Source organism: Jaculus jaculus, chromosome 10, assembly GCF_020740685.1.
Source record: "Jaculus jaculus isolate mJacJac1 chromosome 10, mJacJac1.mat.Y.cur, whole genome shotgun sequence".
Taxonomy (NCBI): Eukaryota; Metazoa; Chordata; class Mammalia; order Rodentia; family Dipodidae; genus Jaculus; species Jaculus jaculus.
Window position 1 is genome coordinate 5,185,506 of NC_059111.1, and position 7,759 is coordinate 5,193,264.

Below are 7,759 nucleotides of genomic sequence, written 5' to 3' on the forward strand. Positions count from 1 at the left end.
CTCTTACTTTATCCCTTTTGAAAAAGAAAAAAATAAACCAGTAAACAAGTCATCAAAGTTCTGAACATAATTTCATCCTCATAACAACCAGGCATAACTATACCACTTGACAGGCTGCTGAAATTTGCACATCAGGTTGACAGAGGGATGGGCACCTGGACACAGCGGTTGTCACTGTAATGGTTCCTGTGTGACCCTCACTAGTGGCAGGGAACCATACCTGTGGAAATATCAGTCCAGGACCAGGAGACTAGACTCAACCAGAGTAACTGGTCTGGCAGTGGTTTCTAAATGAAATGCAATGACTTAAGGAATGTTAGTTTTCATGAGACCAAGGCAGCAATGAAAACTGTCCTGCAAACAATTCCACATTCCCTCCTCTCCCCTCTCAAAACAGCAAGAAAAAATAAATAAAAACTAGAGATATTGGGCTGGAGGGATGGCTTAGCAGTTAAGGCATTTTCCCGTAAAACAAAAGGACCTTGGGTTTCCAGGACCCACGTAAGCCAGATGCACAAGGGGCCGCATGGGTCTGGAGTCCGTTTGCAGCGGCTGGAAACCCTGGAGTGCCCATTCTCTCTCTCCCTCTCTGCCTCTTTCTCTCTCTATCAAAAAGTTAAAAAACAAACTAGAGATATTACTCTTAAGGAATGCCAGGATTCTTTCTGCAGCTGGGACCTTTATCTTTCATCCACACAGAATTCCAAACAAAAATTGGAAGTACCCAGAAAGTCTTACAGAGAGTTACTACACTATGTGGACTGGAAGACCCAGAAAGAAACCTCTGAGATCCTTTGTCAAAACTACCTGTAGAGGGCCAGGGAGATGGCTCAGTGATTCAGAACACTTCGTGCAAGCATGAGAACCTGAGAGACTCCTTTGAGCTTGATCCCCAGGACCTACGTAAATAGCTGGATGTGGCTGCTAGCAACTATAACCCCAGGCCTGCAGGGAAAGAGCTGGAGCTTGGAAAAAAAAAAAAAAAAAAAGGAGGAGGGGGGAGAGTCAGAGGAAGAAGAGGAAGAAAAATAAGTGCAAGTTCTGGGGTCAGTAAGAGGCTTCAGCTCACACAGAGGGCAAAGGAGCAACGGAAAGGGAGAGCCGGTTCCCCTGCAGCCAAGCAGGCAAGCTCACGGGCAGGGCACCGCAAACGCATGAACACACCCCCCACCCCCACATGCCACGTTACATACAAGCAGAAAAAAGAAAAAGAAAAAAAACCTCTAGTATCCACAACGCTCCATCTGAGAGTGAACAGCCACCCACCTCATCGTGAGCACAGGGCTCTGTGAAATGGGATGAAGAAACTCTAACCATACACGGCAAATTTACCTCAGCAGGGTGCAGAACATCAGTGTGCATGAGGGATTTCGGAAAATAAAAATAGCATTTGATTATAGCTTTCAAATTTATATTCTAATTTAGCCCTTCCTAACTTTCTCAAAAACATAGATATTTGCCACTTGTTTATTTAATTTAAAAAATAACCATGGACGCTGAGGGCACAGTGTTTGCCAAGCACCGGGCTCCGTCCCTGGGAGTAAACCAGGCCAACTTGGAATACAGGAGATCCTGTCTCTAAGAGGGGGAGGGGCTTAGCAGTTAAAGGCGCTTGCTGATGGCCTGGGTTTGATTCCCCAGCACCCACATAAAGCCAGGTGCACAGTGGTGCATATGCCTGGAGTTCATTTGGTAGGAAGCCCTGATGTACCTACCCATTCATATTCAATCTCTCTCGCTCGCTCTCTCTCTTTCTCACATAATATGTTTTAGATATTTTGTTTGTTGGTTGGTTTGTTCAAGGTAGGGTCTCACTCTAGTCCAGGCTGACCTGGAATTAACTATGTAGTGTCAGGATGGCCTCAAACTCTTGGTGATCCTCCTACCTCTGCCTCCCAAGTGCTGGGATTAAAGGGATCCATGTTTGTTTTACACACACACACACACACACACACACACACACACACACACACACACACACAGAGGGAGAGAGAGAGATGGAGGGAGCCAGGTGTAGTGATGTATGCCTTTAATTTTTTTATTTTGGGGGGCAGGGAATGCCTCTGGGCATAACAGTTCAACCTGTGGCTCTTACAATCTTTCCTCCCCCTCTTCCACAAATTCCCTGAGCCATAGTGGATGAGTTTTAAGTCTATGTCAGTGAGGAGCTCTTAGGAGCCTCTGGATCTTTGCTTTGGTAGGTGTTGAGTGTCCTCAGGGTCTGTCTTCTATATTGTGGCGCAGATTATCAGGCTTAGCATGGAAGCAGCGCTCATGCTCGTCTTCCCAATTCCTCTGTGACAGACAAACATACCACAAGCAGAGCCAATAGATTACCCATTGAACGGGAGAAAATCTTCACCAGTTATACCAGTGACAGGGGCTTAATATCTAGAATCTACAAAGAGCTCAAAAAACTAAATAATAAAAAACCAAACAACCCACTCCAACAATGGGGCTGAGAACTGAATAGGGAGTTCTCAGAGGAAAACACAAATGGCTAACACCCACTTAGGAACATGTTCAACATCCCTAACCATTAGGGAAATGCAAATTAAAAACAATTATGAGATTCCACCTTACTCCAGTAAGGATGGCAATCATTTAAAAATCTTAACAGCAGATGTTGGTAGAAATGTAAACTTGTACAATGACTATGGAAATCAATATGGAGATGCCTGAAAAGGATGGACACAGAGCTACCAAAAGACCCAGTTATTCCCTACTGGGCATTTATTCTAAACACTCTATGTATCACTACAGAGATATTTGCTCAACCATGTTTATAGCTGCTCAATTCATTATAGGTAAGAACTGGAATTAACTCAGGTGCCCATCATTGGATGCATGGATAATGAAGTTGTGGTATATTTACACAATGGAATTTTACTCCTTTTTAAGTGATCTGTCTTCTACACATGCCTTTGTACACTCTCTTATTTTTTCAGGTTAAATTTCTAGAAGAGAAAATGCTGTGCCAAATGGCATGCAAGCCTCAAATCTTTTGGTGTATAGGGTTTAACTGGACCTGTGGAATTGTTCTTTGAAACTCACCAATAGCAAAGAACATGATTTTCTGACCCCTTGGCCAACACTAGGAAGAAGTAGGATATATTAAAAAATTGCTTTTTAAATAAAAATTGCTTTTATTAAAACATAGATTTGTCCCTTGGGCTGGAGAGATGGCTTACCGGTTAAGCGCTTGCCTGTGAAGCCTAAGGACCCCGGTTCGAGGCTCGGTTCCCCAGGTCCCACGTTAGCCAGATGCACAAGGGGGCGCACGCGTCCGGAGTTCGTTTGCAGAGACTGGAAGCCCTGGCGCGCCCATTCTCTCTCCCTCCCTCTATCTGTCTTTCTCTCTGTGTCTGTCACTCTCAAATAAATAAATAAATAAATTTTTTTAAAAAAAAACATAGATTTGTCCCTAATAGACAACAAAAAGAGCTCCTCTAAGGTATTGCCTTCTGATAGCTGAACAAGGAGCTTGCAGGTGTGAGTTGTGTGCCTGGAAGTGTCCCCAGGGCCCGGAAAGTGCCTACAGGCACCTGACAAGAAATTGGATGGGGCTCAGAAGAAGTGGATTCCCCCAGGATCCAGGAATCAGAGAGGACCTGCTGCTTGGTGAACCAGTCACAGAAACAGAAAAGGCTCCGGCCAGAATACTTGGTGGACTGACGAAGGGGAATGCTGCAGAGGGTAGGTTTCAGGGCTGGGAGCGAGGACCAACATTTGGGAAATGCCTGTAGCCTGGCTATGTGACATGACCTACCCACTGGAGGGAGCATCCACCAAGGCTGACCCTCAGGCTGGACCACGCATCTGCTCTGAGCTCCCAACCCCCCCCCCCCCCCCCCCCCGGTGCTTGAGGTTGGTCAGCAGAGCAAGGAGTGGAGGGTGGCAGGAGGGTAGAGTTCCTTTCTGTCCTAGCTCAGGCCACATTCAGCCGTGGTGATACAGGTTCAGTGCAGTGAGGACACACTGGTGCTGGTGCTGGGAAGACAAGGACACGTAGGAACCTCAGGACCCTGGTCCCTTTCAAAACTGTCTTCAGGGAATCTAGCTCCTCCCATTCTCACTTGTCTCTGCATGCTGACCGTGCTTTTCATCCTGACACTGAATAACTGGTCATCCTGTACATTCCTTGTTCTCCTGTGGTCTCAGCTGCTTAGGCAGTATCCCATAAAGAAGGACACACTAGTCGTCTACAAGTGAAAACTGTCACATGAGGCTGGGGAGACAGCTCAGCCAATAAACTGCTTTCATTGCAAGCATGAGGACCTGAGTTTGATATCCTGAACCAACATTTAAAACAGAGTCAGCAGGAGGCAGAGGTAGAAGGATCTCTTGTGAGTTCAAGGCCACCCTGAGAGTACATAAATTCCAGTAAATTCCAGGTCAGCCTGAAAAAGAGAGAGCCAGGCATCACTGAGGAGACAGAGAGAAGTGGATCCCTTGGGACCCTTCAGAACTAGCCTAGCCTACTTGGTGACTTTCAGACAGAGAGAGAACCTGTCTAAAAAAAAAGTTAAGGGTGCCTACGGGATGACATCTGAGGTTATACTCTGACCTCTAGATGCACCTGCACACACGTGTGCACATGCACATGTACACATATACACACACATGTACACAGAGGAAAGACAGGAAAAAACATCCCAGAAAATGCCTTGGCTGAGGTGGGGTGGGAGCAAGAGACAAGGTTAGCAAGTAGGAAGTGATGCTCCTACATTCACTGATTCTTTTCAATAGTCCTGCTGAGATGTGTTCACACCACCATTTTGTGGATAAAGAAATTGCAACTTAAAGAGATGTGAATATCGGCCCATATCACTCAAGACTATCTAATTGTAGAACACAGTGGGGATGCCAAGAATCAATACTAGGACTGCCATTAAACACCCGTCCTCCTGGTCAAGGAACAACAGTGCTCTGAGGCTCAAGCACTCCAGTGTGTAGCTTTCCTTAGGATGGAATTGCATCACTACAGAAACCCGCACATACAGCCTTCATATCATACTGGCTCACACCTACACACACAGTCTTCCCACCATCACCACTCACACCTGCACACACAGACTTCCCACCATCCCTGCTCACACCTACACACGCGGACTTACTATCATTACTGCTCACACCTGCACACAGACATCCCACCATTACTGCTCACACCTGCACATACAGACTTCCATCAACCCTGCTTACAGCATCACTAACAGAGTTCCTAACAGTACATCAGAGATATGTCAAGAAGTGATACCTGAAATTATTGCTAATAAATACTGGGATTATCATGAATATTTGCAAGCCCAAGGACTTGCTGGATGTGCATTTGAGACAATGAATGCTATTGAATAAGACTGTGCAGAAGGAATAATATATCAGTCCATTTTCTATTGCTATAACAAAATACCAAATGCTGGTACTTTATTCTAAAAAGCGGGTGGTTTGGTTCACATTTAAAGGAAGTTTAAAAAAAAATGAAACACCAGACCAGTCCGTCTGTCTGGCCACTGTTGTGGTCTTTCCTGGATATCTGGTCAGGGAACTTGGAAGAGAAAGATGGCACATGGTGATACAGGAAATCAGAGTTATTTAGATGCCAGGACACTTGTTTTCCACTCTCTCTGAACTACCTGCTGTTCCAGAAACAAAGTGTCCATGGGAATTACTTGAGTCACTTTCATAGGTGGCGTCCTCAATGTGCTAACACCTGCATTAGTCCTCACCTTAAAGATCCCAACCTTCCTCCACATCCCACAGTGGGGAGCAAGCTTCCAGCACATGGACTTTTGAGGGTCAAACCCTATCTAAACCACAGTATGTGAAGAAGTATGGATAGACAAACAGGAGATGGAAGAAAGCATATCTTCTCTCAGAGGTGAATTTTAGAATTTACCCCCTGGGCTTAATTAGGGAAGGAAAGGCCAGAGGGAGATTCAGGATTGTTTCTAGAAAGAGAAACCAAAGGTAAAGTGATTGAATGGAGACAGCTGCTCAAGTTTGGGGTGACACCATAGTGTTGGACAAATTTAGCTAAGTGATATGTGGTGTAAAACTGTGAAGTGTGTCAATATAGGATTTTCCTTCCTCCCTCTCTTTCTCTCTCTTTGCTTTCCTTTTCTCCTCTGCCCTGCCCTTTCCCCTTCTCTCCCTTCTTCCTCTTCTTCTTTTCCTTCCTCTCCCTCTCTTCCCTTTTCTTCCCCTCCCACTTCACCTTCCCTTTCTTTTTGTTCTTTTTTTTTTTTTTTTTTTTGCATGTAGGTATCCAATTGTTCAAGCACACTGCTCACTTTCCACGGCATTTCCCTTGCACCACCGTGAGCATCAGCTGACTACGGAAGCCTGGGTACATTTCTGGTCTTCGTCTAGCCTCCTTGCCGGGTTAGCCCCGAGACCACACTGCTCAGTAGCCACGTCGTAGGCTTGAAGTCCAGTAGCACTGGCTCTCTGATCCTACTCAACATCCGCCCTGTTCTGGGCCCTGTGTTTTCACACCCACCATGCAGGCTGCCAGTTTCTACAGAGAGGCTGACGGTTCTGACATGGACCATCTGCTTGGATGGAACACCAGACCCGGCCCTGTCAATCCAGCTGGTGGACATCCTGCTGTCAAGGTGAGAGTACCCGGACAGCTTTTGGCTGTTGGGAACTGCTTTTTTTTTTTTTTTTTCTTTCTCAGCTGGAAAGGTGATAGGAAAAAAAAAAAAACACTATAATGTATTCTGATAATGGTATAGTATAATCTTTGTGGAATTCTGAACAAAATATATTAAGAAACATTCATTTGTGCCCATGGGCCATAGAACTGATATAATCTGAATGTAATAAAACACAAACAAATGGCAAACAGTTCTTGCGGGTTTTCTCTTAATTTTTCAACACATACTTTAGGGTTTTAACGTAGAGCCTTTACAGCACTCACCTTCCTGAATTAGGGGCGGGAGGGGGGTTGAGAAATAATTAGTGGGCAATTTTTTGGCCCTGGGACTTTTCTTGTAAATGTTTTCTTTGGCAACCATGCTCTTGAGAACAGGAAGTTACTCTCTTGTTACAGATTTAAGACTTTTCTGAGCCAAATAACAGAAAGCTGGATTAGTTCTGAAATGAAGAGGGAGGGAGGAGGGCTCTAGGCTCTGGCTAGAGATTAATGACATCTCACAAATATGTGAATTCTCCCCTTTCCTCTTAATTTGCCACCTCCTAAGCAAAGCATACTCAGGCTGAAAACAACTCAGCGAGTCACTTTGCAGCCCGAATCTGGAATGAAATATCTTTATGGTACCCACAAATTTACTTCAGCACTTTTGGGGAGCTGGGCTAAAGGAAATTAGGGTTGTCTCGAGCTGACCTTTCTTGGGTTACAAAGTCCTTAATATAAAATTTAAAGTGTAAAAATAAAGTAGGAAAGATGCTGGTGCTTCCATATGGCAACAGAGATTCATTACTTGAAATTTTTTAAATGGCTTTTGCTATAGATAAGAGTGTGTAAATGATTCTTTTGAAAGAGCCTATTTGTTGCTTGAAGTGACTGCAGATACTCCTGTAGGAATTGTTCAAATTGACAAGGTATGACCCTTGACCAGAGCACTTACGAGCCTCACTTATAAAACAAGGAGACTGGTTTCACCTTAGAAGTCCAAGACTCGGGCTGGGGAGGATAGCTCAGTGGATCAAGCCAGGCAAGCATGAGTTGTCTGAGTTCGGATCTGCAGAGCCCATGTAAAGCGTGGTGCTGGTGCCTGCGACCCCAGGGCGCCTC